The following is a 25891-nucleotide window of genomic DNA, read 5'->3' as shown; positions in this document are numbered from 1 at the left end:
GAAGGAAGGGAGTAAGGGAGGAAGGAAGGAGAGGGGAGGAGAGGAGAGGAGAGGAGAGGAACAGGATCATTATCAGGCATGACTAAGGACCACTGCACTTAGTGGTCATAAATTTACATAAGACCAGTCATCATGGTTAACGGTTTCCTCTAGCCATCTTTAGTCCTCTGGATGTAGGCATAAATAGGTGGAAAGTTGGAATAAACCACATTTCACATTTTTCAAACATAGTATGACTACTATTCTTACTGTTTGCATTTTATCCTGCTTTATTATTTTATTTTCTATTTACCAAGCATTACCAGCACATTTGATGCATAATTACAGACCATTGTCTTCAACTGGGTTTTCTTTTTACTGTGTTTCTTCTTTTTTTCTTAAGCTGTATTTTTTGTTTAAAGATTTTTTAAAATTGATGTTTTAGAAAGAGAGGAAGGGACAGGGAGAGAGAGAAAAAAACATCAATGTGAGAGCAAAACATAGATCGGCTTGCCTCCTGCACATCCCTTAACGGGGATCGAGCCCAAAACCTGGGTATGTGCCCTGACCAGGAATCAAACTGGCAAAAACCCTTCAGTGCATGGAACAACACCCAACCAACTGAGCCACACCAGCCAGGGATCATTTGTGTTTCTTTTGTTTTGTTTTGTTGTGTTGTGTTGTGTTGTGTTATGTTGTGTTAATCCTCACCAGAGGATATTTTTCCATTGGTTTTTGTAAATAGAGTGGAAGGTGGCAGGGGAGACCATCAATGTGAGAGACACACATCAATTGGTTGCCTCCCACAGGACCCAGCCAGGACCAGGGATCAAACCTGCAACCCAGGTATGTGCCCTTGACAAGGAATCAAACCTGTGACCCCTTCAGTGCACAGGCCAATTCTCTAACCGCTGAGCCAAACTGGCCAGGGCTGTGTTTCTTCTATTAGTTGAAAACTTAAACATACTTTCAGAAATTGCCATGCCTTTTTTACTAATTTACCATTGTTTGTCAATATATCTGTCATTTTGTATCCTAGTTTTATGATTTATAAAAATATTTTATATATTAAATATGTGCCCTTAGCTTATCATTTGTCACTAACACATAACCTCAAATTATCACTTGATTTTTTTAATACCATTATAAAATCATGAGGATTGCAAAAAGAATACTATATTCATTCAAGGTATATGCCCCTGGAGAAAAGTGACTTCAAATCCTAAATAACAAGGCATAATAGAGTTTGCCCTGGAACAAAGGCCCAGGTTGAGATAACCAAAACATTAATTCCAGTAAGAAACTCCCTCTGTAAGTTCTTTTCTCAATATACTATGAATCTATTTTTAATCTGCCAGAAATTAGTTTAACATACAGGGATAGTCTTTCTACTCCATTCTCTGTAATAAGACTAAAATCTCTGCTAATGTCAAAATAAATCCTAGTGATCTTTTTAAATGAGATTATATGCCACAAAACCCAAACAAAAGCATTATTACAGCTTCCAAATGAGCTTACTGCCAGGCTGATTATCTCCTATAACACAAGTATGTACATAATTCACTTACAGACTAACCCAGTGGTTCTCATAGTGTGGGTACCCAGAGAAGTAGAATCAGCATCACCTAGGAATTTATAATTAAGGCATCATCTTCCAACCACCCTGAGGACAGAAACTTTGAGTGTAGGGCCCAGCAATCTGTGTTTAATAATAACAAGGTGTTATGGACTGAATGCTTCTTTCATGTTCATATGCTGAAGCCCTAATCCCCAATGTGGTGGTATCTGAAGGTGAATACTTTGGGAGGATATAAGGGTGCAGTCCTCATGAATGGGATTAGTGCCCTTATATGAAGAGACATTAGAAAGATGATCTCCCTCTCTCTGTCAGCAAAAAGGCAAGGGGGTGCAAAAGATCTCTCACAAGAAATGAACTTGGCAGGCATTTTTTTTTTTTTTTATCCTCACACGAGGATATTTTTCCATTTTTTGTACAGATAGAGTGGGAGGGAGAGAGAGGAAGGAGAGAGAGAGAGAAAAACATCGACGTGAAGGGACACATCGAGTGGCTGCCACCCGCACGACCAACCAGGGCCGGGGACAAACTGCAACCGAAGTACGTACCCTTAGCGGGAACTGAACCCGGGTCTCTCCGGACCGCAGGCCGGCGCTCTAACCGCTGAGCCAAACTGGCCAGGGCGGCAGGCATCTTGATATTAGACTTCCTAGCCTCCAGAAAAATAAATGTTTCCTGTTTTAAGCCACCCAGTCTATGATATTCTGTTATAAAAGAACAAACTGACTAAGACACAAGCCTTAAGTAATTCTGATGCACAATAAAATCTGAGAGTCACTAAAACAAAAATAACTGACACACTTGTCAATAGATAAAGCTTAGTAACATAATACTGAAAGTATAAGATATAAATGAAATGTTAAACTTCAAATAGAATATAAACTTCAAAAATATACCTCAATGATATATTTTATAACCAAAAACCTCCAAAATATTATGTTATGTTTCAATTTTTTTTAAGTCACAATTCAAAAATCTACATAGAGCTTTATCCAGCAGCTCCTCCTGGTGGTATAGGAAATCTAATATTTTCACAACAGGAAAATACTCCCAAGAGTTAACAGAGCTACACTACGAATGCAATATTTTTTACTTAGAATTCTATGATGAAAAAAAGTTGCTTCAAGTTTAAAACATCACCAAACTATTTGTTCAAGTCAATGAATATATATTCTATAGATTTACAAGACATAAAAAAAAAAGGGGTCCTAAAAAAAGATACTGTCAAGAAGTTGATGATGATCAATGACTGAGACAAACTCCTGTTTAGCTAATTAGAACCACTGATGTGCAATAATGATGTGAGCTAAGAATATCTGCAGACTTCTTTAGGATGAAAAATGAAGTGAAGAGAGGCTGTCAAATTTGTACAAGTTTCAAACACCAATCACTTTTCCCAAGAGTACTCCCCATTTAAACATTTAGCATTGCTGTATTTACCCACATGATTTACCATGCTAACTTTTTGCCATTTTTCTAAGCTCAAAAATCTGAGAAATTATTCTAAATCATTAAGAATCAAAATTGTGTTTTTATAGAGCATGGCACATATTATACAATATGACAGGATTATATTTTCTGGGTTTGAGCCTATTTTTAATGAGATGTCAAAAATGAAATATTAGACTCTAAAAGAAACATTTAACTATAAATGAGGCAATGATATTGGTTTGAAGTAAAAAAACGAAGAAAATAGAATGCAAAACTTACTGACATTGATTATTCTTCACTTACAAATAGATAATAATGCATAAAATAAACCTAGTTGGATGATTGTTTTCTTTCATTTGGGTATAGAATCTATAAAATGTAGATTTTATACTTATTAATGGCTTTTCATTTAAATGCATTTTTAATTTCTAGTAAAAATAAAAATTCTAAAATAGTAAGACTGATAAAAATACAAGTTTAGGGAAATGAAAATTATACCATTATCAAATTATTATCCTTTTATTCATAAACTGTTTTATAATTCTTTTTCTATTTTGAATATGCATAATAAATTACTAGAATGGTACCTAGGAATAAAATTGAAAAACTTGTAAAATAGAAAATCTTGAAAACTTAAATACTTTTAAAACACCTTTACTCCCCAGTAAAAACAGCTATTAAAAAAAAATTCTGAGTAAAAACACATTACTTAGTCAAAAGATCCTAATACGTATATTTAGTATAAAATATTGTAGAGGTCCAAGTATAGTTAAAATATCTGTTTTGCTTTAAGATCAACACATACTTATAGTACACAATCCAGAATTTCTAACTACTACATTTATTTTTCAATATAATACATATATTCAAACTGTATGTGAAAGTCAAAACTTGTGCTGGAAGAGTTACCCTGAAATATGAAAAGTGATTGATTTTTTTTTCCTGTTCATTAGGTAGTTCAAAACCAGAACAAAGAATAGAATTAGGCTGCATTTGAATCTAAATTTGTAAATTATGGCGCAGAGAGGAACTCTTAAACAAAGAAGTAATCATTTAATAGAATACAACTGTTTAGATTTAATATATCACTGAATGATGTACCTTTGTTTCAGATATCCTTATTCATTCAGCATCATTTCTAAAAATACAAAGAAACTCAAAACAAAACCTCTTCTGTTTTATAACTAGAAATTAAATGACTTTACTTGCTGATTTTCTTGTTTCTTCTCTTTTAACTACATATCCAAATATTTCTGTATATACTCAACATTTATTATCTAAAGCATCCATTAAAAAGTTGGAAAAATTGTGTATTATATCTTTAATAATTGTGCAAATATTTTTCACCCAGAATCTAGAAGTCTCTTAGAGTGTTCAAAAATATCAGCACTTCAGAACAGACTGTTTTAACATCTGCACATCACCAGGGTTTCCCCCAAGGATTTTTAAATGATGCCTGCCTGTGCTGAATAAAGTGCTAACTTGCACCTTGCATTTCAAACTGTGTCCTGAGCAGCCATCCAGTTGGTACAACACCAGCTGAATTCCCACAGGCCACTGTTCACTCAGGCTTGACTGCAATTATCATGTCAATATTTTGTGCTCCTATATGCAGATATGCACACATGCAAGCTGCATAATACTTTCTTCTCTATGGAATGTTGACTTACATTCAATGTTCAGGGAATTTTTAATGAAACTAGAAGTAAACTTTTAACAAATGAAGACAATCACATTATTTTTCCTTAAAAACAAACACTGTATTTCTGTGCCAGCTTCTGCAATGTATATAAAGGCTAATTTATTTTTAAATAACTATGTGTTACTGCAATTTGACAATTCTTTAATTTAAAGGTCTTCATAAAAGTTAAAAAACTATTGTCAAGTATCTTGCATCTATATAGTAAGAGTTAAAATGTGTTTCTTCATACTTTATTGCACGTTCTTTCACCAAAGAGAGTAAAGGGGTTCCAATTAAACATCTTTCTATTAGTTCTTTTGACCATCTTCCCATTCATCCACATCTCTGCCTAGGCATTTATGACTGTTGCAACAGGAAAAGTACTCAGCCACAAAAATATATTTATGCCCTGTGTTGAGCTGCCTAGCAGCACTGCTGCCAGATGGAAGAATTCTGGCAGCTACACTTCTGGGGTCTCCAACCAGCCAGGTTACTACCATGCTCCAAAATGCAACCCTTTTTCAGGCTGTGTTGGCTTAATACACATGGGACAGTGTACGACCATATAGCATCTGTGCAACCCATGTGTTTAGGAGTTGAATGAAGCAGGAGAGAGGTTTACCCAGTGATAAGAATATATAATACAACCTTATAACAACAGCCTGCTTATTAAGCATCTCAACTTTAACTATAAACATAAATATTAGATAATCTCTCATTCTCTATGAGATTTAATCTTATGCACAACTATTTCAAGGGTGTAGCATGCATATCCTAAATAAACATGTAATAAAAATAAATACTAAAAATCATCTTGCCTTCTTTATTCCTTCTTATGGTTCTCATTTTCCAAAATTGAGTTGTCATGTCCAGACTGGAGGGAGATGGAGAGGAGGAGGGGAAGAGGGAGGGAGGGAGGGAAGGAGAGGGAGAGAGAGAGATCTCACTGAACACAGGACAGTGAATATGAGAAAAAAGGTATTGAGAAGCCTGTCAGATAGTAAGTATAGAATGTTAAAAAAGAAAGCAAAACACGTCTTCAAGATTTATACAAAGATGTTTAGAAGTAAAAGCAAACAGGAAAGTAATTTCTGTGTAAGCTTCATTTGAAAATGTACATATAAGAAAGTAAAAGGTATTACCATTTGTAAACCCTGAACATATTTGAGATTTAGATATATTTCATTTTTTAATTTATTGCTAAGACTATTACAGATGTCCCCATCCCCTCCCTCTACCCACCTCCACTTAGCAGCCGCCCCCCCTGCAACCCCAGCCAACACCATACTCTTGTCTTCTAAATTTCAGTATTCAAACTCAAGTACAATACACATTGTTTTAAGGATTAGTAAACTGCAAATAAAAATAACAACATCAAAAAGGCTGAGAGTTACTGTTGGAAGCCAATTATTTAGATGATACTAATAGATCTTTCTTTCTAAAGACTTTACGAAAACAAACTGAAAAAAAACTCAAACTATAACATGAGATAATGATAATGAGTCAATATATACAGAGCACTGAGAACTGTACATGGCCCATAGTAAAACTTGATAAATATAAGCTATTATAATTATGGATGTTCTATGATATATTAAACCATAAACACATGGAACAGAAAATATGTCCTTATCATATTACACAAAAATATTTTTTACATAGCCCAAAATACAGTTCCTTATAAATTATAACTTTTTTAAAAATCATTTTGAATTACAGTACAGTTTAGTACAGTTCAGTGGGAAGATATCTTTAAGGAGCAATCAGGAATATCCTTAGTCCATTATAAAACATAATTGACACAATGAAACCCAATAACAGCACAGATACTCTTAATTATTTTTCCTTTAATATCCCCATAATGAAATTCATCTTTCTCTTTTCTGTTTATTCACACTACCTTGTACAGTAGTAATGTACTTCATTTTTATCCCATTTAATAATCATGTTTTAATATTTTATTCACTCACTATTTCTCTTTGTATTCCAGATTATTTATAAACATAGTACACAAACCAATTTATTCAATAACTTTTCTATGAAGCCTCTGCCGTAAATACATTTTTATGAAGAAAAATGTCAAGTATTTCTTTATTTAACCATTGTAAAATCAGTTTTTTGCTAATCAAGACAATTTTTAAAAAGATTTTATTATCTTTAAGTACAATAATTAGTTAGGATACTAATCATGTCAGAATTTCCCATAAAACTGCAATAAACATTAGAAGAGAATTAACTAATTCAGGTACCCAGAATGTGTACCAAGGCTCCCAGAAGTGATATAGTGAACATTCAGAGGCACTATGGGATATTTTTAATGTCTAAGGGAAACACAGCAATACTTGACATCCGTTGGACACTACAAAAACTACTAGCTAGAGAAAGTTCTGAGTTTCAACATTAGATTGTACTGCATTCCTTTCAGACATCATAGATTTATAAAGTTAGGTTTCTGACCACTGCTGTGAAAAAAGTCAAGTTGAGAGCAAAAAACTGTGGGGAAAAAACTGAGGGTAGCACTTGTCCAATCTAACTCCAAACTTTGAGAACTTATCTAATAACTAATAATCTCACATATCCTATAGCAAAATTATGGTTATTAAATAATAATAAAATATTTATCCTTTTAATTTATATGTATATTTTTACTTTTTTGTTGTTGTTGTTACGTGCCCTTAGCGGGAACCGAATCCAGGACTCTGGTCCACAGGCCAATGCTCCAACTGCTGAGCCAAACCAGCCAGGGCTAATTTACATGTATATTTTTAATGGCCATTAAGTTATTAAAAGAAATAGTTAATCAGTGAAACCACACATGTAATTCTCTGTAATTTGAAGTACCATGAAAAAATAGTACTGAGATACTAAGGGTACTACAAATTGAGAACATTTGAGAACCTGTAAGTTAATATTTAAGGAAAACAGATCCATTATTTAAATGACTCAAGATTATAATGTGTGAAGAGTTATTTAATTCACACAGAATAACAGAGATCTCTACTAAGTAGTCTCAACTCCCTACAGCAGTTCTTAATTGGTATAATTACAACTCTACTCAATCTAACTCAACTTTAACCTCACTTCACCTTGTACCATTCTCAGCATTTCATCATAGATTTCTCTCCAAGTCTAAAAACTAAAGAATATAACTCAGGTAATGAGATATAAGTCATATACTCTCAAGGTTAAAAACAGATGCTTTGGCAAAATTTGTAACCCCTAAGAATTTCCAGATACAAGCAGCATTACCTATTTCACATAATTAATTTTATTATGAGAGAACTATTTGAAACTCTGAATATAAAAACAACAAAATTTGTTGTTGTTATATATATTTATTTAATTTTTTTGCAGTTATTAGTTTATTTTTGTTAAAGATGTTTCTCCTTCTTCCCCACCCCACCCCCCGACCCCTTCCTCCCTGTTGTTGTTACATTTATATCTGGTACTTTAATGAAAAATTTTAATTGCCATATAAATAACATAAAACTCACAGGATTAAAAAAATCCTTTCTTGGCATAATTTCAATTTAATATTAAGTTATTACCTGTTCACAATACATGATATGGTTTAAATTGTCTGAAAAATCCGAGTTATTTCTCAGCATATAAAGCTGAATTAATTTCTACTTCCAGTCACAATTTCTACTTCCAGTCACAGAAAGAACTAGGATCAGATTACCCTGCTGCTTCAAACAACTTGAAAACTATACAGAATATTTTCAGACAATGGATACAGGTAGCAAAGGACTGTGGTCCCTGAAAGAAGAAAACCAATGAGTTAAATTGTATGATTACTATGTAAAGGCAGTCTTCAAGGTACAATAAAGGAAGAAAAAATACAAAGAGAGTGCAGAATTTCGTTAAGTTGAGAAGACACAGACCAAAGTTCAGGAAAGCCATGGTACATAGAATTTATGAGGCAAAGTATTGATGATGGAGTGCACTGAGAGTGAGATCCAGCAGGTTCCAGAGGGCTCCTCTTTGAGAACTGATCTGTCCATGCCTGAGAGGAAAGTACTTCAGGCAAAGAAGAGAAACATTGGAAAGCAGTAGACCGAACAATTTCCAGAGGTCATAGAAATAAGAATTGTTCATGTTCCCATCAATCAAAGTGGAAACACTATGTAATATACAAAGCATTAGGTAGAGTCGACAAAGGGGTCATACCTTAATAGTGGGACTAAATTCACTCTAAAGAGGAAAAAAGGCTACCATGGATCTATGCTAAGAAAGTCTGAAAAACATCAAACCATTCCACAAGTAACTTAACTACATGCAATAAAAGTCCAATATTCTTTATAGGAGTAAAACAATAATCAAACACTCAACAGCATAAAATACACAATGTATAGAATTCAATAAAAAATTACCAGCCCTGCCCTGACCAGTTTTGCTCAGTGGTTAGAGTATCAGCCTGTGAACCAGAGAGTCCCAGGTTCAGATCCCACTATGGGCACATACCTTGGTTGCAGTTTGTCCCCAGCCCCGGATGGGGTCATGTGGGTGGCAACCAGTCAATGTGTCTCTCTCACATTGATGTTTCTCTCACTCTTCCTCCCTCTCTCCTTCTGCTCCATCTGAAAATAAATGCTAAAATGTCCTTGGGTGAGGATAAAAAAATAAAAAATAAAAGTAAAAAAAAAAATTACCAGCCCTGGCCGATATGACTAAGTGGTTAGAGCACTGGCCCATACATCAAAAAACTGCAGGTTTGATTCCCAGCCCAGGTCAAGGTGCCTGCAGGGGGCAACTGGTCCATTTGACTCCATCATATCTCTCTCTCTCTCTCTCTCTCTTATTTATATATATACATATATATACATATATATTATATATACATATATATACATATATGTTATATATATACATATATATATCTCCCTCCCCCCCACTTCCACTCTCTCTAAAAATCAATACAAAAATTATTCTCAGATAAGGACTAGCAACAACAAAAAAAACTTCCTGACATGCAGAGAAATAAAAATATATGATCCATTACACGGAGAAATATCAATGATTCAGATATTAGGGAATTCAATTACCTTAAAACAGCTTTTACAAACATTAAAAATGTACTTAAGAATTTAAAGAAAAACATGAATATAATGAAGGAAATGAAAGACTTTTTTTTAAAAAAGGATCTCCAGAAGATTCCAAAATGGCAGCAGAGTGAATGGAAATTGCACGGACCATATCCCAGGGCCAAACTAGAATTGCAACTACCAGAAGGATTTTTTCATTCAGTTGAGGCGTACAATCCAAGGCTAATTAAGTAACTGAGACTAATAGCCTCCAACCAAAAAACTAGAAGGTAACTGAACCATTCCTGCACTTGCAAATCTAGCCAAGAAACTAAGACTTGACAGTGGTGTTCAACGCGGGCCATCCCACACTCATCCAAGCCCAGAAGAAGGAGCCACAACCAGCAGAACACCAATACCCACAGAAAAAATTTGGCATATTCCAAACCCACTGGGAAAGGCAAAATGGTGGAACAACAAAAGAAATATCAAATGAAAGAACAAGATAATTCAACAGAAGATGAAATAAATAAAAGGGAATTGTGCAAGTTTATCACAGGGAGACTTCAGAGTAATAATCAAGAGGAAACTCAACAGCAGGAGTAAAGATATAGAAGCATTGAAAATAAGTGAATTGGAAATGAAGAATGACATAGCAGAAATAAAGAACACAATGGAATGAATAACCAGCAGAGTAGAGAAGACCAAGGATTGAATCAGTGAATTAGAAGACAGGATAGCCCTGGCTGGTTTTGCTCAACAGTTATAGCATAGGCCCTTGGACAAGAGAGTCCCAGGTTCGGTTCCCCTTAAGGGCGCATGCTTCAGTTGCAGTTTGGCCCAGGCCCTGGGAATGCGTGAGTGGCAACCACTAGATGCGTCTCTCCCACATCGATGTTTCTCTCTCTCTCTTCCCCCCTCTATCTCTCCTGCTCTATCTGAGGACAGATGCAGAAATGTCCTCAGGTGAGGATAAAAAAATAAAAAGAAGAGGAAGACAGGGTAGAAAAAAATCGCTCAATCAGAGAACCAAAAATAAAAAACAATTAAAAAACAGAAAGCCTAACTGTGGGATAATATGAATCATAACAACATCCATATCACAGAAGTTCAACAAGAAGAAGAAAATGAACAAGGGATAGAGAATATATCTGAAGAAATAGTGACAGAAAACTTCTCTAACTCGGTGAAGGAAATAAGGCATACAAGTACAAGCAGCACAGAGAGCCCCAAGTAAGAAGAACCCAAACAGGCCCACAACAAGACACATAGTAATCAAACTGCCAAAAATTAAAGACAAAGAGAGAATCTTAAAGGGAGCAAGAGATAAGCAACAGGTTACCTACAAAGGAAACCCCATAAGGCTCTCAGCTGAATTTTCAACAGAAACACTACAGGCCAGAAGGGAGTGGCATGAAGTAATCAAGGTCATAAAAACAAGGATCTAAATCCAAGACTACTCTACCCAGCAAGGCTATCATTCAAAATAGAAGGTCCAATAAAGAGCTTCCCAGACAAAAAAAAAAAAAAAAGGCTAAGGGAATATATTAGCACCAAACCAGCACTGAAAGAAATGTTTAAAGGACTGCTGTAATTACCAGGAGATATAGGAAGAAAAACAGAACCACAATAAACAAAAATGGCAATAAATAAGTACATATCAACAATCACCTTAAATGTAAATGGATGGAAGGCTCTGATAAAAAGACACAGAGTAGGTGATTGGATAAGAAAGCATGACTCATATATATGTTGTTTCAAGAGACCCACCTCACAACAAAAGTCTCACATAGGTTGAAAGTGAAGGGATGGACAAAAATCTTCCAAGCAAACAGAAAGGAAAAAAATTTTGAAGTAGCAACACTTATATGAAAGCCTAACTAGAGACAAAGAAGGCCACTACATAATATTGAAAGGATCTATCCAACAGGAAGATATAACCTTGATAAACATATAAGCACCCAATATAGGAGGACTAAAATATATTAAAAATCTATTGGAAGACTTTACAGGAGAAATCTATAACAATACAATCATAGCAGGGGACTTCAACACCCCACTGACATCACTGAATAGATCCTCTAGACAAAAATCAGCAAGGAAACAAACTCTAAAAGAAGTACTATACCAAATGGATTTAATAGATATCTACAGAGAATTACACCCCAAAACTACAGAATTCACATTCTTCTCAAGTGCACATGGGACATTCTCAAAGATAGACCACATGTTGGGACACAAACCAGTCTCTACAAGTTCAAGAAGATTGAAATCATATCAAGCCATTTTCTCAGATCAAAATGGCATGAAATTAGAAACCAGTTGTAACAAGAACATGCAAAGACATTTGAACACATGGAGGCTAAATAGCATGTTATTAAAGAATGGGTTTCCGAGGAGATCAAGGAAGAAATTAAAAGCTTCCTGGAAACCACTGAAAATGAACACACAACAACACAAAATCTACGGGATGCTGTGAATGCAGTACTGAGAGGGAAGTTCATAGCATTACAGGCCCACTTCAAAAAAACAAGAAAAATCTCTTATAGACTATCTAACCTCACAACTTAAAGAATTAGAGAGCAAACAAAAAGAAAACCCCAGAGCAAGTAGAAGGAAGGAAATAGTAAACATCAGAGCAGAAATAAAGTACATAGAGTTTAAAAAAACAATTCAAAGGATGAAACAAAGAACTGGTTCTTTGAAAAGATAAACAAAATTGATGGACCCTTAGCTAGACTCACCAGGAAACAAAGAGAGAGAACCCAAATATACAAAATCAGAAATGAAAGACGAAAAGTAACAACTGACACCACAGAAATACAAAAGATCGTTAACAACTACTATGAACAAATTACATGGCAACAAATTCGAAAATCTAAGTGAAATGGACAAGTTTCTAGACACACATAGTCTCCCAAATCTGGACCGGGAAAGATAGAAAACTTAAACAGACCAATAACAACAAATGAAATTGAAGAGGTAATCAAGATTCTTTCAGCAAACAAAAGCCCAGGCCCGGATGGCTTCACGGGGGAGTTTTACCAAACATTCAAAAAAGAACTAACACCCATTCTCCTCAAACTATTTGAAAAAATTCAAGAAGAAGGAAGACTTCCAAAGTCGTTTTATGAGGCCAGCATAATTCTAATTCCAAAACCAGAAAAAGACATTACAAAGAAGGAAAACTACAGGCCAATATCGCTGATGAACATAAATGCCAAAATCCTGAACAAAATACTAGCAAATAGAATCCAGCAATACATCAAAAAAATTATTCACCATGAGCAAGTGGGATTCATCCCAGGGATGCAAGGCTGGTACAATATTCGCAAATCAATAAACGTGATACACCACATAAATAAAATGAAGAATAAAAACCACATGATCATATCAATAGATGCCGAAAAAGCCTTCAACAAAATCCAGCACCCATTTCTGATACAAACGCTCAGTAATGTGGGAACAGAGGGATCATATCTCGACATAATAAAGGCCAGATATGAAAGACCTACAGCCAACATCATACTCAATGGGAAAAAACTAAAAGCATTTCCCTTAAGAACGGTAACAAGACAAGGACGCCCACTTTTGCCACCCTTATTTAACATAGTACTGGAAGTCTTAGCCACAGCAATCAGACAGGAAAAAAAATAAAGGGGATCCCAAATGGAAAGAAAAACGTGAAACTGTCATTATTCACAGATGACATGATACTATCCGTAGAAAACCCCAAGGACTCAATCAAAAATTTACTAAACCTAATAAATGAATTTGGCAAAGTTGCAGGATACAAAATTAACATCAAGAAATCGACGGCATTCTTATACACCAATGATGAACTCACAAAAAGAGCAAGTAAGAAAACAATCCCATTTACCATTGTGGCCAAAAAATTAAGATACCTAGGAATAAACTTAACCAAGGAAATAAAGGACCCATTCGCAGAAAACTATACATCATTAAAAAAAGAAATAGAAGATATAAAAAAGTCGAAGCACATACCTTGTTCATGGATTGGAAGAATTAACATCATTAAAATGTCCACACTACCCAACGCAATCTATAGATTCAATGCAATCCCCATCAAAATACCAATGACATCCTTCACAGAACTAGAACAAATACTTCGAAAGTTCATATGGAACCAAAAAAGACCCCAAATAGCCACAGCAATCTTGAAAAAGAAAAACAAAGTAGGAGGGATCATATTACCAGATTTCAGGTTATACTACAAAGCCACTGTAATCAAAACAGCCTGGTACTGTCACAAGAACAGGCATATAGACCAGTGGAACAGAACAGAGATCCCAGAAATGGACCCAAGTCAATATGCTCATTTAATATTTGACAGAGGTGGCAGGAGCATACAATGGAGTAAAGAGAGCCTCTTTAATAAATGGTGTTGGGAAAATTGGACAACTACATGCAAAAAAATGAAACTAGACCATCAGCTTACACCATATACAAGAATAAACTCAGTATGGATAAAAGACTTAAATGTCAGTCATGAATCCATAAAAATCCTAGAATAAAAAGTAGGCAACAAAATTTCAGACATCATACACAGCAGAATTTTCACTGATACATCACCTAAGGCAATAGAAACAAAGGACAAAATGAACACATGGGACTACATCTAACTCAAAAGCTTCTGCACAGCAAAAAATACAATCATTAAAACAGAAAGGCTACCCACTGTATGGGAGAGCATAATTGCCAATGATATATCAGATAAGGGGTTAATTTCCAATATATAGAGAGTGCTCACACAACTCAACAAAAGGAAGACAAAGAACCCAATTAAAAAATGGGCAGAGGATCTAAATAGACACCTCTCCAAACAGGACAGGGAAATGGCCAAGGGACAGATGAAGAAATGCTCAACATCACTAATCATCAGAGAGATGCAAATTAAAACAACAATGAGGTATCACCTCACACCTGTCAGAATGGCCGCCATCAACAAATCATCAAACAACAAGTGTTGGCAAGGGTGTGGAGAAAAGGGGACTCTAGTACACTGCTGATGGGAATGCAGACTGGGGCAGCCACTATGGAAAACAATATGGTGTTACCTCAAAAAATTAAAAATTGAACTTCCATTTGACCCAGTGATCCCACTTCTAGGAATATACCCTAAGAAGCCTGAAACACCAATCAGAAAAAATATATGTAATCCCATGTTTGTAGCAGCTCTATTTACAATAGCTAAGATCTGGAAACAGCCTAAATGTCTATCAGTAGATGAATGGATAAAAAAACAGTGGTACATATACACAATGGAGCACTATGCTGCTGTAAGAAAGAACGATCTCTCATCTTTTGAGATGACATGAAGGGACCTGGAAAGTATCATCCTAAGTGAAACAAGCCAAACAGAGAAAGACATGTATCATATGATCTCACTTATTTGTGGAATATAATGAACATAACAGTCTGAGGAATGGGGTAGTCCCAGAGAAGTGGAAGTGGGGTACAGACTGACAATCCCCAGAAGAGGGGATGGTGGGGGAGAGATATACCACAGAACTTATATGATGTGTGCATGAACAATCACATGGACAACAAATCTGGGGACAGGGTGAGGAGGGAGTGGGAGGGGGGAATCAGTGGTGGGAAAAGGAGAAACATCTGTAACAAAAATAAATAAATTAATTTAAATAAATAATAAATACATACATACATGCTAAAAAAAAAAACTGAATAACCTAAGAGAAATGGATAGCCCTGGCCAGTGACTCAGTTGTTTGAAATGTTGTCCTGTGCATCCAAATGTTACACATTCAATTCCTGGTCAGGGCATATATCTAGGGTTCAGGTTTGGTTCCTGGTCAGGGCACATGTGGGAGGCAACAGATTAATGTTTCTCTCTCACACTGATGTTTGTCTCTCTCTCTCCCCCTTCCTCTCTCTCTCTCTACAAAAAATCAATATAAAACATATCCTCAGGTAAAGATTAAAAATAAAAAACAGATATTTCTGTGCCCAACACACACAAACCCACAGGCACAAAAATTAAAAGAAAAAGAAATGGATAAATTCCAGAATACAGGCAACCTACCAAGACTGAATTTTGAAAAAACAGAAAACCTGAAAAGACCCAAAATGGATAAGGAGCATGAACTGAATTAAAAACCTCCCTACAAAGAAAAGTACAGGTTCTTCTTAAACTCTTCCAAAAAATAAAGAGGGAACACATGTAAGCTCATTTTATAAGGCTGGCAATACCCTAATACCAAAATAAGACAAGGAAACAAGAAAATAAAACTACAGACCAATATCCCTGATTAACTCAAATGCAAAACTGTTCAACAACATACTAGCAAACCAAATTTAACAGCACATTAAAAGGATCATACAACAAGATCAGACAGAATTTACCCCTGGAATATAAGGATGGTTCAATACATGCAAATCAATAAATGTGAAACACCACATTAACAGAATGAAGGATAAAATATAAATCATTGCAAGATGCAGGAGAATTTAACAAAATATAACATCTTTTTATGACAAAAACATTAAACAAATTGAGTATTTGTTTAATTAAGGACATATATGATGAGCCCACAACTAACATCATATTAAACAGTAAAAATTTGCAAGCTTTCCCTCTTTGATCAGGAACAAGACAAGTGTTCCCACTCTCAGTACTCCTATTAAACAGTACTGGAGGTCTTAGCCAAAGTAATTGGGTAAGAAAAAAAATAAACACATCTAAATTTTAAAGGGAGAAGTAAACTGTCCTTGGTTTTTGATCACATGATCTTCTATATAGAAAATCCTAAAGACTCCACCAAAACGCTGATATAAATTCATTAAAGTTGCAAGACACAAAAACATACAGAAATAATTAGCATTTCTATATACTAACAATGAAACATCTGAAAAAGAAACAAAAAATACCACACCATTTACAACAGCATCAAAAACAACAAAATACTTAGGAATAAAATTAAATAAGGAGGTGAAAGACCTGTACACTGAAAACTATAAGACATTAAAGAAAGAAATTAAAGACAAAAAAGGAAAGATATCTTGTGTTCATATGTCAAAAAAATTAATAGTTAAAACACCTATACTACCCAAAGTCATCTATATCACTACACATTGGAAGTATCTTTGCTCTTGTGTTTGTGATTTCTGAGAACTTTTATGTAAGCCCCGCGATGGCTCCTAAACGTGCTGCTTCTTCTAAGTCTCCGATGATGAAACTAAGCACCAGAGGAAGATGCTTACCATCCATGAGAAGATGAAACTCTTGGCTATGATCAAAGATGGCAAGAAAATCATGGAGGTTGCCCACCATTACAACTTGAATGAGTCTACCATTCCCTCCATCCATAAAGATGAAAAGAACATCTATGCAATGGCTACTGTCTCTTTCAACAAAAAAGCAAAGTGTGTCGTGACAAGTTGTAATAAGTTCATAGTGAAAACGGAGTCTGCCCTAGCCGTGTGGATCAGTGACAGCCGCAAGGAAAACATTCCCTTGGATTCACTGGTCATCCGGGAGAAGGCGAGGCAGCTCTATCAGCGCTTTACGGCAGACGAACCTCAACCAGGACCCTTTTCTGCAACGTTCATGGATTTCACGGTGAGCAAGGGTTTGTTTGAGAAGTTCCAGAAGAGGTATCATCTGAAGAGTGTCGTTCTCCATGGAGAAGCTGCTCTGCTGACCAGCCAGTAGCAGAGGACTACGCGAACAACATGTTTCAGAAGATTCTTGAGGAGGGCAAGTATCATCCAGAACAGGTGTCCTTAACTGGTGAGGATATGGTGGAGATGACTAAGTCTGTGAGTGAGGAGGAGGAAGAGCAGCCAGAGGTTCCTGGGGGTCAGGAGGAGGAAGTTGGCCTTACACATGAGCATCTCTTGCAAGTTTTAAGAACTATTAAGGTAGTACAGGACATGACTGGTGAATGGGACCCACAAATGATGCATTGGCCTTACACTTGAGCATTTCTCGCAAGTCATGAGAACTATTAAGGTGGTCAAGGACATGACTGGCAAATGGTAACCACAAATGATGTGTGTACTGCAGTTCCAGAATGCACTTGATGGAGTGATAGAACCCTACAAAAGCCTCCATACATATGAAAAGACAGCACCAGCAACTGCCTATCATGATGTTCTTCAGCCGCGCACCAGACACCCACTGCCTACTCCTGGTACTCTTTCAGCGGAAAAAGACGATGCACCTGCTGAAGATACTGCACCACCTGAAGACTCTCCTACTGAGGTCGTGCCTGCAGAGGAGCAGTAACTTTGCTCCTCTTCACTGTGCAGTACATGTCTTCATCTACATCGCTTCATCATCGAGCAAGTTGCGCTATTTTCATAGGTTAGTGGTTGTGTGTAAGAACTGTGTGTGTGTGAGTGTAATTAAATGTACAATAATAATAATATATTTGTAATGTCTACTATGTCTTATTTTCTCTTATTTTGTCTAATATATTGGGTAATACGAGTGTAAGGGTAACTAAAGGGTGTTATTTCATGTCTAAAGGGCTCTAATAAAGTTAAAAAACATTTAGAAGGTCATAAACAAGGTTTCTATGCTCTAACTGCAAAAATATTTGATTTCTAAATAAAGAATCCTACTTTGTAGAAATTCATTTATCGTGGTAGAGTCTGGAACTGATTAACTGCGATAAACGAGGGCCGACTGCATATGACTCCCATTAAAATAGATACGTAGAGCTTTCTCCATGCTGCTAGCACTCTCCCAAACATGATGAATGTTCCTAAAACCTGCCAAACTTTCTATAAGAGGTGTGGCAAGCATCTGCCCTGGCTACTGTGGCTCCGTGGTTAAAGCATCAGCCCCCACACCAAAGGGTCACAGGTTCAATTCCCAGTCAAGGGCACGTAATTGGGTTGCAGGTTCGATCCCTGACTCTGGTTGGGATGCATGCGGGAAGGCAACCAATCAAAGTGTCTCTCTCCAATGTTTCTCTCTCTCTCCACCTTCCTCCCTCCCTTCCAAATCTCTCTAAAAATCCATGGTAAAATACCCTCTGGTAAGGATTAACAAAGAGTAAAAGAAGTGTAGCAAGCATCGACCCCACAAAGTAACACAGTATAGGAAGGGCAAGGATCCTCTGTATGCGCAAGGAAAGTGGCATTATGACAGAAAGCAGAGTGGCTATGGTGGACAGAGTATGCTGATTTTCTGCAAAAGGGTTAAAACTACAAAGAAGATTGTACTGAGGCTTAAATTCACTGACCCCCCTCCCCAACTGCAGATCTAAGAGAATGCTGGCTATTAAGAGATGCAGGCATTTTGTCCTGGTCAGTTTGCCTCAGCAGTTAAGAGCGTTGGCCCATGGACCAATGAGTTTCAGGTTTGATTCCAATCAAGGGCATGTACCTTGGTTGCAGTTCATCCCCAGCCCTGGTCGAGATCGTGCAAGAGGCAGCCAGTCGATGTGTCTCTCTCACATCAATGTTTCTCTCTCTCACCCTTTCTGCCTCCCACTCTATCTGAAGATAAATTTAAAAATATCCTTGGGTGAGGATTTAAAAAAGAGAGAGAGAGGAGGTCGAAAAATGGCGGCGGAGTGAACGGAGCTACACAGACCGTCTCCCAGAACCAAACTGGAATTACAACTATAACACAGACAAATCGACGGGAAAAACCAACAGAAAAGCAGCTTGCGAGGACCATACAACGCGGGACACTGACTCCATCCTGGTAGGATTGTGAAGGCACGAGACGGGGCTGGGGGCCCACGGTCGGCAGCTCGGCAGCGGCCTTAGCTGTAAGCGGCGCCCGCGGGTTACACTCCCAGGCGGCCCCACAGCGCAGAGCCGGGACAGAGGCTGAAACAGCCACAGCCACTCACCTTGGGCTCCGGCGGAGGGAGGGCAGACTGGACTGGAACTGTGTCGGGACACTCGGGGTTTGGAGGGCGCTCAGAGCTTTTGCTGAGTGCAGCCACTCAGGACGGTGGCCACATTGCTTCTTCCCAGGGCTCTGGGGAGAGGCAGCAGCCCCTCCCTCGGAGATCCAACCCCACCCTGTGGGCCATTGAAGTGCTAATTGAGGCTCACTAACGACCAGCATCTGCCCCACCCTCGTGAAAGCCCCTTGGCTGAGCACCAGAGGGAGTTTTTCAATCAACTGACAATCCAAAACTCATCAAGTAACCTAGACTGCTAGCCTCCAGGCAAAAAGCTAGAGGATAACAGTACCTTTCCTGGGCTGGCAACTTTAACCAGGAAAGTAAGACTTGACAGTGGTGTTCAACGTGGGTCCTCCCTCGCTCATCTAAACACAGGAGAGGGACCCACAAACAGCAGAACACCAACACCCACAGGGAGAACTTGACAGGCTCCAAAGCCCACAGTGATAGCCAAAATGGTGAAACACAGAAACAGAAGCCAAATGAAAGAGCAAGACACCTCCACCGAAGATGAGATCAATGTGGAGCAATTAGGCATGTTAACAGAGCTAGAATTCAGAGCCATGATCTTGAGGAAGCTGAACAGCATGAGTAAGGACATAGAGACACTGAAAATAAGCCAAATGGAAATTAAAAACCAACAAGAAGAGATAAAAAATGACATATCCGAAATGAAAAACACATTGGAAGGTTTAAAAAGCAGAGTAGGGGAAGCTGAGGACCGGATCAGTGAATTAGAAGACAGGGTAGAAAAAATCAACCAATCAGAAAAACAAAAGGAAAAAACTATTAAAAAACAGGAAGACAGCTTAAGAGAACTATGGGACAACTGGAAACGTAATAATATTCGCATCATAGGAGTCCCCGAAGAAGAAGAAAAGGAGCAAGGGATAGAGAATATATTCAAAAAAATAGTGAGAGAAAACTTCCCTAATTTGGTGAAGGAGGAAGGCATTCAAGTTCAAGAAGCACAGAGAGTCCCAAGTAAGAAGAACCCAAACAGGCCCACACCAAGACACATAGTAATTAAAATGCCACAAATTAAAGACAAAGAGAGAATCCTAAAAGCAGCAAGACATAAGCAACAGGTTACCTACAAAGGGAACCCCATAAGGCTCTCAGCTGACTTCTCACAAGAAACCCTACAGGCCAGAAGAGAATGGCATGAAGTAATCAAAGTCATGAAAAACAAGAATCTGAATCCAAGACTACTCTACCCAGCAAGGCTATCGTTCAAAATAGAAGATCAAATAAAGAGCTTCCCAGACAAAAAAAAGCTAAGGGAATACATTAGCACCAAACCAGCACTGCAAGAAATGTTAAAAGGACTGCTGTAATTAGCAGTAGAAATGGGAAGAAAAATAGAACCACACTAAACAAAAATGGCAATAAATAAGTACATATCAATAATCACCTTAAATGTAAATGGATTGAATGCTCCCATAAAGAGACACAGAGTAGCTGATTGGATAAGAAAGCATGACTCATCCATATGTTGTTTACAAGAGACCCACCTCTCAACAAAAGACTCACATAGGTTGAAAGTGAAGGGATGGAAAAAAATTTTCCAAGCAAATGGAAAGCAAAAAAAAGCTGGGGTTGCAATTCTCATATCTGATAAAATAGATTTCAAAATGAAGACCATAACTAGAGACAAAGACGGCCACTTCATAATATTGAAAGGATCTATCCAACAGGAAGATATAACCTTGATAAACATATATGCACCCAATATAGGAGCACCAAAATATATTAAAAATCTTCTGGAGGACTTCCAAGGAGAAATTGACAACAATACAATCATAGCAGGGGACTTCAACACCCCGTTGACAGCACTGGATAGATCCTCTAGGCAAAAAATTAGCAAGGAAACAGAGACTCTAAATGAAGCACTAGACCAAATGGATTTAATAGATATCTACAGAGAATTACACCCCAAAACTACAGAATACACATTCTTCTCAAGTGCACATGGGACATTCTCAAAGATAGACCACATGCTAGGACACAAACTAAATCTCTACAAGTTCAAGAAGATTGAAATCATATCAAGCATCTTCTCAGATCACAATGGCATGAAACTAGAAATCAATTGCACAAAGAACATGCAAAGACATTTCAACACATGGAGGCTAAATAGCATGTTATTAAACAATGAATGGGTCACCGAGGAGATCAAGGAAGAAATTAAAAACTTCCTGGAAACCAATGAAAATGAACACACAACAACACAAAATCTATGGGATGCAGCGAAAGCAGTTCTGAGAGGGAAGTTCATAGCACTACAGGCCTACCTCAAAAAACAAGAAAAATTTCTAATTGATTGTCTAACCTCACAACTTAAAGAATTAGAAAGCAAACAAAAAGAAAACCCCAGAGCAAGTACAAGGAAGGAAATAGTAAAGATCAGAGCAGAAATAAATGACATAGAGACTAAAAAAACAATTCAAAGGATCAATGAAACAAAGAGCTGGTTTTTCGAAAAGATAAACAAGATAGATGGACCCTTAGCTAGACTCACCAAGAAACAAAGAGAGAGAACCCAAATACACAAAATCAGAAATGAAAGAGGAGAAGTAACAACCAACACCACGGAAATACAAAAGATCGTTAACAACTACTATGAACAACTATATGGCAACAAATTCGACAATCTCAGCGAAATGGACAAATTTCTAGAAACACACAGTCTCCCAAAACTCTTCCCGGAAGAGATAGAAAACTTGAACAGACCAATAACAACTAAGGAAATTGAAGAGGTAATCAAGACTCTCCCAGCAAACAAAAGCCCAGGCCCAGATGGTTTCACGGGGGAGTTTTACCGAACATTCAAAAAAGAACTAACACCCATTCTCCTCAAACTATTTCAAAAAATTCAAGAAGAAGGAAGACTTCCAAACACGTTCTATGAGGCCAGCATAATTCTAATTCCAAAACCAGAAAAAGACACTACGAAGAAAGAAAACTACAGGCCAATATCCCTGATGAACATAGACGCCAAAATCCTGAACAAAATACTAGCAAATCGGATCCAGAAATACATCAAAAAAATTATTCACCATGACCAAGTGGGATTTATTCCAGGGATGCAAGGCTGGTACAATATTCGCAAATCAATAAACGTGATACACCACATAAACAAAATGAAGAATAAAAACCACATGATCATATCAATAGATGCTGAAAAAGCATTCGACAAAATCCAGCATCCATTTCTGATAAAAACGCTCAGCAATGTAGGAATAGAGGGATCATATCTCAACATAATAAAGGCCATATATGAAAGACCTACAGCCAACATCATACTCAATGGACAGAAACTAAAAACATTTCCATTAAGAACAGGAACAAGACAGGGATGTCCACTTTCGCCACTCTTATTTAACATTGTACTGGAAGTCTTAGCCACAGCAATCAGACATGAAGAAAAAATAAAAGGGATCCAAATTGGAAAGGAGGAAGTGAAACTGTCATTATTTGCAGATGACATGATATTGTACATAGAAAACCCTAAAGACTCCATCAAAAATCTATTAGACTTAATAAATGAATTTGGCAAAGTAGCAGGATACAAAATTAACGTCAAGAAATCGACGGCATTCTTGTACATTAATGATGAACTCACAGAAAGAGAAACTGAAAAAACAATCCCATTTACCATCGCTCCAAAAAAACTACGATACCTAGGAATAAACTTAACCAAAGAAGTAAAAGACCTATTTGCAGAAAACTACAGGTCATTGAAAAAAGAAATAGAGGAAGATATAAAAAAGTGGAAGCACATACCCTGTTCATGGATTGGAAGAATTAACATAATTAAAATGTCCATACTACCCAAAGCAATCTATAGATTCAATGCAATCCCCATCAAAATACCAACGACATATTTCATAGAACTAGAACAAATACTTCAAAAGTTCATATGGAACCAAAAAAAACCCCGAATAGCCACAGCAATCTTGAAAAAGAAGAACAAAGTTGGAGGGATCACAATACCAGATATCAGGTTATACTACAAAGCGACTGTAACCAAAACAGCCTGGTACTGGCATAAGAACAGGCATATAGACCAGTGGAACAGAACTGAAAACCCAGAAATGGACCCAAGGCAATACGCTCAATTAATATTTGACAAAGGTGGCAAGAGCATACACTGGAGTAAAGACAGCCTCTTTAATAAATGGTGTTGGGAAAATTGGACAGCTACATGCAAAAAAATGAAACTAGACCATCAACTTACACCATACACAAAAATAAACTCGAAATGGATAAAAGACTTAAATGTGACCCGTGAATCCATAAAAATTCTAGAAGAAAATGTAGGCAACAAAATTTCGGACATCATACGGAGCAGAATTTTCACTGATACATCACCTAAGGCAACAGAAATAAAGGAGAAAATGAACACATGGGACTACATCAAACTAAAAAGCTTCTGCACAGCAAAAGAAACAATCATCAAAATGGAAAGGCAACCCACTGTATGGGAGAACATCATTGCCAATGATGTATCAGATAAGGGGTTAATTTCCAGTATATACAGAGTGCTCATACAACTCCACAAAAGGAAGACAAAGAACCCAATTAAAAAATGGGCAGAGGAGCTGAATAGACACCTCTCCAAACAGGACATACAAATGGCCAAGAGACATATGAAGAAATGCTCAACATCACTAATCATCAGAGAGATGCAAATTAAAACAACTATGAGGTATCACCTCACACCTGTCAGAATGGCCGCCATCAACAAATCATCAAACAACAAGTGTTGGCGAGGGTGTGGAGAAAAGGGGACTCTAATACACTGCTGGTGGGAATGCAGACTGGTGCAGCCCCTGTGGAAAACAATATGGTGCTACCTCAAAAAATTAAAAATTGAACTTCCATTTGACCCAGTGATCCCACTGCTAGGAATATACCCTAAGAAGCCTGAAACACCAATCAGGAAGAATATATGTACCCCCATGTTCATAGCAGCACTATTTACAATAGCTAAGATCTGGAAACAGCCCAAGTGTCCACCAGTAGACGAATGGATCAAAAAGCTGTGGTACATATACACAATGGAATACTATGCAGCGGTAAGAAAGAAAGATCTCTTATCCTTTGAGACGACATGGAGGGACCTGGAAAGTATTATCCTAAGTGAAAGAAGCCAAGCAGATAAAGACAAATACCACATGATCTCACTTATATACGGAATATAATGAACATAACAGTCTGAGGAATACAGTAGACCCAGACACATGGAAGTAGGGCACAGACTGACATCCCTCAGAAGAGGGGATGGGGGGTGGGGGGGGTGGGAAGAGATAAACCACAGAACTTATATGCATGTATGCATGACCAATGGACATGGACAACTAAGCCGGGGACAGGGTGGAGGGGGGGTGGGGTGGGGGGTGCCAATGGGGTAAAAAGGTAAAATATCTGTAACAAAAAAATAAATAAATAAATAAAATTCAAAAAAAAAAAAAAAAAAAGAGAGAGAGAGATACTGGCATTTTGAAATGGGAGGAGATAAGAGAAAGGGCCAAGTAATATCCAGCTCTAAGCTTCATATTTTGTTTTATTATGTGACAATAAAATCTTGAGGATAAAAAAATAGACACATAGATCAATGGAACATAATCAGGAGCCCAGAGATAAACCCTCACATATATGGTCAACTAATATTTTAATAGGGAGCCAAGAAAACTCAATGGATAAAAGAGAATCTCGTTTATAGACAGTTCTGGGAAAACTGAATAACCATATGCAGAAAAATTAATCTGGACCCTTATATTAGACCACTCGTAAAAATTAATTTAAAATGCATTAAAAACTTAAACATAAAAACTGAAATCCTAAAACTCCTAGAAGAAAACAGAGGAAGAAATCTTCCTAACATTAGACTTGGCACCAATTTTTTTAATATGACACCAAAAGCACAAGGAACAAAGCAAAAATCAAAAAGTAGGATATATCAAACTAAAAAGCTTCTGCACAGCAAAAGAAGAAACCAATAACATAAAAAGGCAACCTATGGAATTGTGGAAAATATTTTCAAACCATATATTTGATTAAGAGGTTAATATCCAAAATATATAAAGAACTTATATAACTTAATAGCAAAAATCCAATTAAAAATGGACAGAAGATCAAAATTGACATTTTTCTAAAGAGGACACACAATGTCAATATACATTACTAATTATCTGGAAAATGCAAATCAAAGTCAAAATGAGATATCAACTTACACTTCTTAGAACCTATTATCATCAAAAGACAAGAGATAAGTGTTAGCAAG

The 25891-nt window shown here is 36.9% G+C and overlaps 1 protein-coding gene and 1 pseudogene across 1 annotated transcript in view; one reads left to right on the top strand and one right to left on the bottom strand.

Annotated features, from left to right (window-relative positions):
• CNTLN (centlein) overlaps positions 1-25891 on the bottom strand; it is a 320561-nt gene that overhangs the window by 252677 nt on the left and 41993 nt on the right. The gene's annotated exons all lie outside the window — the stretch shown is intronic.
• Positions 18429-25196, top strand: LOC118629948 (annotated as a pseudogene).

Source organism: Molossus molossus, unplaced genomic scaffold, assembly GCF_014108415.1.
Source record: "Molossus molossus isolate mMolMol1 unplaced genomic scaffold, mMolMol1.p scaffold_m16_p_14, whole genome shotgun sequence".
Classification (NCBI taxonomy): domain Eukaryota; kingdom Metazoa; phylum Chordata; class Mammalia; order Chiroptera; family Molossidae; genus Molossus; species Molossus molossus.
The sequence above is the reverse complement of the archived record's forward strand: the minus strand, read 5'-3'. Positions and strand labels throughout refer to the sequence as shown.